Raw genomic sequence first — 7,099 nt, 5'->3', positions numbered from 1 at the left:
CTAGAATGACGAAAAATAACGGTCTCCTCCTGGAGCTCACAGCCAATTGTGGCGAAAAAAGTGGCAAAGTGCCCACGGCCCTGCCGAGCTTTGGCGTCCGCTCAGCGCCGGTGCCGCAGTCGGCCTCGAATGACGAAAAATGACGGTCTCCTCCTGAGCTCACAGCCAACTTGGCAAAAAGTTTCTAAGTGCCCACGGCCCTGCCGAGCTTTGGCGTCCGCCCAGCGCCGGTTCCGCAGTCGGCCTCGAATGACGAAAAATAACGGTCTCCTCCTGGAGCTCACAGCCAACTTGGCAAAAAGTTTCTAAGTGCCCACGGCCCTGCCGAGCTTTGGCGTCCGCTCAGCGCCGGTGCCGCAGTCGGCCTCGAATGACGAAAAATGACGGTCTCCTCCTGGAGCTCACAGCCAACTTGGCAAAAAGTTTCTAAGTGCCCACGGCCCTGCCGAGCTTTGGCGTCCGCCCAGCGCCGGTTCCGCAGTCGGCCTCGAATGACGAAAAATAACGGTCTCCTCCTGGAGCTCACAGCCAACTTGGCAAAAAGTTTCTAAGTGCCCACGGCCCTGCCGAGCTTTGGCGTCCGCTCAGCGCCGGTGCCGCAGTCGGCCTCGAATGACGAAAAATGACGGTCTCCTCCTGGAGCTCACAGCCAACTTGGCAAAAAGTTTCTAAGTGCCCACGGCCTGCCGAGCTTTGGCGTCCGCCCAGCGCCGGTTCCGCAGTCGGCCTCGAATGACGAAAAATAACGGTCTCCTCCTGGAGCTCACAGCCAACTTGGCAAAAAGTTTCTAAGTGCCCACGGCCCTGCCGAGCTTTGGCGTCCGCTCAGCGCCGGTGCCGCAGTCGGCCTCGAATGACGAAAAATGACGGTCTCCTCCTGGAGCTCACAGCCAACTTGGCAAAAAGTTTCTAAGTGCCCACGGCCCTGCCGAGCTTTGGCGTCCGCCCAGCGCCGGTTCCGCAGTCGGCCTCGAATGACGAAAAATAACGGTCTCCTCCTGGAGCTCACAGCCAACTTGGCAAAAAGTTTCTAAGTGCCCACGGCCCTGCCGAGCTTTGGCGTCCGCCCAGCGCCGGTTCCGCAGTCGGCCTCGAATGACGAAAAATAACGGTCTCCTCCTGGAGCTCACAGCCAACTTGGCAAAAAGTTTCTAAGTGCCCACGGCCCTGCCGAGCTTTGGCGTCCGCCCAGCGCCGGTTCCGCAGTCGGCCTCGAATGACGAAAAATAACGGTCTCCTCCTGGAGCTCACAGCCAACTTGGCAAAAAGTTTCTAAGTGCCCACGGCCCTGCCGAGCTTTGGCGTCCGCTCAGCGCCGGTTCCGCAGTCGGCCTCGAATGACGAAAAATGACGGTCTCCTCCTGGAGCTCACAGCCAACTTGGCAAAAAGTTTCTAAGTGCCCACGGCCCTGCCGAGCTTTGGCGTCCGCCCAGCGCCGGTTCCGCAGTCGGCCTCGAATGACGAAAAATAACGGTCTCCTCCTGGAGCTCACAGCCAACTTGGCAAAAAGTTTCTAAGTGCCCACGGCCCTGCCGAGCTTTGGCGTCCGCTCAGCGCCGGTGCCGCAGTCGGCCTCGAATGACGAAAAATGACGGTCTCCTCCTGGAGCTCACAGCCAACTTGGCAAAAAGTTTCTAAGTGCCCACGGCCCTGCCGAGCTTTGGCGTCCGCCCAGCGCCGGTTCCGCAGTCGGCCTCGAATGACGAAAAATAACGGTCTCCTCCTGGAGCTCACAGCCAACTTGGCAAAAAGTTTCTAAGTGCCCACGGCCCTGCCGAGCTTTGGCGTCCGCCCAGCGCCGGTTCCGCAGTCGGCCTCGAATGACGAAAAATAACGGTCTCCTCCTGGAGCTCACAGCCAACTTGGCAAAAAGTTTCTAAGTGCCCACGGCCCTGCCGAGCTTTGGCGTCCGCCCAGCGCCGGTTCCGCAGTCGGCCTCGAATGACGAAAAATAACGGTCTCCTCCTGGAGCTCACAGCCAACTTGGCAAAAAGTTTCTAAGTGCCCACGGCCCTGCCGAGCTTTGGCGTCCGCTCAGCGCCGGTTCCGCAGTCGGCCTCGAATGACGAAAAATGACGGTCTCCTCCTGGAGCTCACAGCCAACTTGGCAAAAAGTTTCTAAGTGCCCACGGCCCTGCCGAGCTTTGGCGTCCGCCCAGCGCCGGTTCCGCAGTCGGCCTCGAATGACGAAAAATAACGGTCTCCTCCTGGAGCTCACAGCCAACTTGGCAAAAAGTTTCTAAGTGCCCACGGCCCTGCCGAGCTTTGGCGTCCGCTCAGCGCCGGTGCCGCAGTCGGCCTCGAATGACGAAAAATGACGGTCTCCTCCTGGAGCTCACAGCCAACTTGGCAAAAAGTTTCTAAGTGCCCACGGCCCTGCCGAGCTTTGGCGTCCGCCCAGCGCCGGTTCCGCAGTCGGCCTCGAATGACGAAAAATAACGGTCTCCTCCTGGAGCTCACAGCCAACTTGGCAAAAAGTTTCTAAGTGCCCACGGCCCTGCCGAGCTTTGGCGTCCGCCCAGCGCCGGTTCCGCAGTCGGCCTCGAATGACGAAAAATAACGGTCTCCTCCTGGAGCTCACAGCCAACTTGGCAAAAAGTTTCTAAGTGCCCACGGCCCTGCCGAGCTTTGGCGTCCGCCCAGCGCCGGTTCCGCAGTCGGCCTCGAATGACGAAAAATAACGGTCTCCTCCTGGAGCTCACAGCCAACTTGGCAAAAAGTTTCTAAGTGCCCACGGCCCTGCCGAGCTTTGGCGTCCGCTCAGCGCCGGTTCCGCAGTCGGCCTCGAATGACGAAAAATGACGGTCTCCTCCTGGAGCTCACAGCCAACTTGGCAAAAAGTTTCTAAGTGCCCACGGCCCTGCCGAGCTTTGGCGTCCGCCCAGCGCCGGTTCCGCAGTCGGCCTCGAATGACGAAAAATAACGGTCTCCTCCTGGAGCTCACAGCCAACTTGGCAAAAAGTTTCTAAGTGCCCACGGCCCTGCCGAGCTTTGGCGTCCGCTCAGCGCCGGTGCCGCAGTCGGCCTCGAATGACGAAAAATGACGGTCTCCTCCTGGAGCTCACAGCCAACTTGGCAAAAAGTTTCTAAGTGCCCACGGCCCTGCCGAGCTTTGGCGTCCGCCCAGCGCCGGTTCCGCAGTCGGCCTCGAATGACGAAAAATAACGGTCTCCTCCTGGAGCTCACAGCCAACTTGGCAAAAAGTTTCTAAGTGCCCACGGCCCTGCCGAGCTTTGGCGTCCGCCCAGCGCCGGTTCCGCAGTCGGCCTCGAATGACGAAAAATAACGGTCTCCTCCTGGAGCTCACAGCCAACTTGGCAAAAAGTTTCTAAGTGCCCACGGCCCTGCCGAGCTTTGGCGTCCGCCCAGCGCCGGTTCCGCAGTCGGCCTCGAATGACGAAAAATAACGGTCTCCTCCTGGAGCTCACAGCCAACTTGGCAAAAAGTTTCTAAGTGCCCACGGCCCTGCCGAGCTTTGGCGTCCGCTCAGCGCCGGTTCCGCAGTCGGCCTCGAATGACGAAAAATGACGGTCTCCTCCTGGAGCTCACAGCCAACTTGGCAAAAAGTTTCTAAGTGCCCACGGCCCTGCCGAGCTTTGGCGTCCGCCCAGCGCCGGTTCCGCAGTCGGCCTCGAATGACGAAAAATAACGGTCTCCTCCTGGAGCTCACAGCCAACTTGGCAAAAAGTTTCTAAGTGCCCACGGCCCTGCCGAGCTTTGGCGTCCGCCCAGCGCCGGTTCCGCAGTCGGCCTCGAATGACGAAAAATAACGGTCTCCTCCTGGAGCTCACAGCCAACTTGGCAAAAAGTTTCTAAGTGTCACATCTGTGAAAAAACGACTAAGTGTCAACTTTCGAAAAAACGGCTAAGTGTCAACTTTCGAAAAAACGGCAAAGTGTCACATCTCTGAAAAAACGGCTAAGTGTCGACTTTCGAAAAAACGGCTAAGTGTCAACTTTCGAAAAAACGGCAAAGTGTCACATCTCTGAAAAAACGGCTAAGTGTCACATCTCTGAAAAAACGGCTAAGTGTCACATCTCTGAAAAAACGGCTAAGTGTCGCCTCTCTGAAAAAACGGCAAAGTGTCAACTTTCGAAAAAACGACAGAGTGTCGCCTCTCTGAAAAAACGACTAAGTGTCGACTCTGAGAAAATGGCAAAGTGCCCACGGCTCTGCGGGCTCGTGCATCCGACCCGCGCCGGTTCCCCAGCCGGCCTGATATAAGGCAAAACCAGCCTCTCCGCCTGGAGCTCAGAGCCAACTTGGCGAATATTTTCTAAGTGCCCACGGCTCTGCGTGGCTACGGCGTCTGCCCAGCGCCGGTTCCTGGGTCGAACCCCGAGGACGAGGAATGCCGGTCTCCGCCTGGAGGTCCCAGCTTAATCGGCGAAAATTTTCTAAGTGCCCACGGCTCTGCCGGGCTCGTGCATCCGACCCGCGCCGGTTCCCCAGCCGGCCTGAAATAAGGCAAAACCAGGCTCTCCCCCTGGAGCTCAGAGCCAATTGTGGCGAAAAAACGACTAAGTGTCAACTTTCGAAAAAACGACTAAGTGTCAACTTTCCAAAAAAACGGCTAAGTGTCGACTTTCGAAAAAACGGCTAAGTGTCAACTTTCGAAAAAACGACTAAGTGTCGCCTCTGAAAAAACGACTAAGTGTCGCCTCTCTGAAAAAACGACTAAGTGCCCACGGCTCTGCGGGGCTTGTGAGTCCGCCCCGCGCCGGTTCGGCGGTCGGCCTCAAAAAGCGAAAAATCAGCCTCTCTCCCTGGAGCTCACCAAAAATTTGTCGAAATTTTTCTAAGTTCTCCTCGAGGTACCAGGGGGTGAGGTACCCGGGCTAAGGTGCAGTACCTTTTTTGGTCTTCAGGTGCGCCAGAGTACAATGAAATGGTCCCAGTAGTCAGTGTACTCATCGACTTTCCCCCCGTTTTCCAAAGCACCCCGTTTACGAGTATGGAGGAGATGGTGCTGGTCTCCCCACGGCGTCGGACACGCCGTCCTCGACAGCACAAGGTCGGATAGAAGACCTGAAAAGCGCCGTGGCACGCGCTGGAGGTGTCACTGTGGCGAAAAAGTGACTAAGTGTCAACTTTCGAAAAAACGGCTAAGTGTCAACTTTCGAAAAAACGGCTAAGTGTCAACTTTCGAAAAAACTGCTAAGTGTCAACTTTCGAAAAAACGACTAAGTGTCGCCTCTCTGAAAAAACGGCAAAGTGTCAACTTTCGAAAAAACGACTAAGTGTCAACTTTCGAAAAAACGACTAAGTGTCACCTCTCTGAAAAAATGGCAAAGTGTCAACTGCGAATGTGGTGGTGCATGGAAGGAAGTGGAGGACGGCCGCCTCCTTAAACACAGGCCGGAGAGGAGCGTCAGGGCCAGGCTCCTCAAACATGGACCGAGTGTCGCCCTTAACACAGACCAAGGGGAGGACGGCCGCCTCCTTAAACACAGGCCGGAGAGGAGCGTCAGGGCCAGGCTCCTCAAACATGGACCGAGTGTCGCCCTTAACACAGACCAAGGGGAGGACGGCCGCCTCCTTAAACACAGGCCGGAGAGGAGCGTCAGGGCCAGGCTCCTCAAACATGGACCGAGTGTCGCCCTTAACACGGACCAAGGGGAGGACGGCCGCCTCCTTAAACACAGGCCGGAGAGGAGCGTCAGGGCCAGGCTCCTCAAACATGGACCGAGTGTCGCCCTTAACACGGACCAAGGGGAGGACGGCCGCCTCCTTAAACACAGGCCGGAGAGGAGCGTCAGGGCCAGGCTCCTCAAACATGGACCGAGTGTCGCCCTTAACACAGACCAAGGGGAGGACGGCCGCCTCCTTAAACACAGGCCGGAGAGGAGCGTCAGGGCCAGGCTCCTCAAACATGGACCGAGTGTCGCCCTTAACACGGACCAAGGGGAGGACGGCCGCCTCCTTAAACACAGGCCGGAGAGGAGCGTCAGGGCCAGGCTCCTCAAACATGGACCGAGTGTCGCCCTTAACACGGACCAAGGGGAGGACGGCCGCCTCCTTAAACACAGGCCGGAGAGGAGCGTCAGGGCCAGGCTCCTCAAACATGGACAGAGTGTCGCCCTTAACACAGACCAAGCGGAGGACGGCCGCCTCCCTAAATACAGGCCGAACCGGAGCGCGAGTGTCGCTCCTTAAACACGGACCGAGTGGAGGACGGCCGCCTCCTTAAACACAGGCCGAACAAAATGACACAAAGTGTCAACTGCGAATGTTGTCCATCCAAGGAAGGAGCGTGATGCCCGGCCGGCTCCTTAAACACAGGCCGAGAGTCGCCCCGGACGGTCCGCCTCGCGGCGCCCGTCTGCTCGGATAAAATGACACAAAGTGTCAACTACGAATGTTGTCCATCCAAGGAGGGAGCGTGATGCCCGGCCGGCTCCGAAAACACAGGCCGAGAGTCGCCCCGGACGGTCCGCCTCGCGGCGCCCGTCTGCTCGGATAAAATGACACAAAGTGTCAACTGCGAATGTTGTCCATCCAAGGAAGGAGCGTGATGCCCGGCCGGCTCCTTAAACACAGGCCGAGAGTCGCCCCGGACGGTCCGCCTCGCGGCGCCCGCCCGCTCGGATAAAATGACACAAAGTGTCAACTACGAATGTTGTCCATCCAAGGAAGGAGCGTGATGCCCGGCCGGCTCCTTAAACACAGGCCGAGAGTCGCCCCGGACGGTCGCCTCGCGGCGCCCGTCTGCTCGGATAAAATGACACAAAGTGTCAACTACGAATGTTGTCCATCCAAGGAGGGAGCGTGATGCCCGGCCGGCTCCGAAAACACAGGCCGAGAGTCGCCCCGGACGGTCCGCCTCGCGGCGCCCGTCTGCTCGGATAAAATGACACAAAGTGTCAACTGCGAATGTTGTCCATCCAAGGAAGGAGCGTGATGCCCGGCCGGCTCCTTAAACACAGGCCGAGAGTCGCCCCGGACGGTCCGCCTCGCGGCGCCCGCCCGCTCGGATAAAATGACACAAAGTGTCAACTACGAATGTTGTCCATCCAAGGAAGGAGCGTGATGCCCGGCCGGCTCCTTAAACACAGGCCGAGAGTCGCCCCGGACGGTCGCCTCGCGGCGCCCGTCTGC

The sequence above is a fragment of the Syngnathus leptorhynchus genome, unplaced genomic scaffold (assembly GCF_054491065.1).
Source record: "Syngnathus leptorhynchus isolate UIUO unplaced genomic scaffold, UIUO_Slep HiC_scaffold_604, whole genome shotgun sequence".
In the NCBI taxonomy this organism is placed as follows: Eukaryota; Metazoa; Chordata; class Actinopteri; order Syngnathiformes; family Syngnathidae; genus Syngnathus; species Syngnathus leptorhynchus.
Note: the sequence above shows the minus strand (reverse complement) of the source record.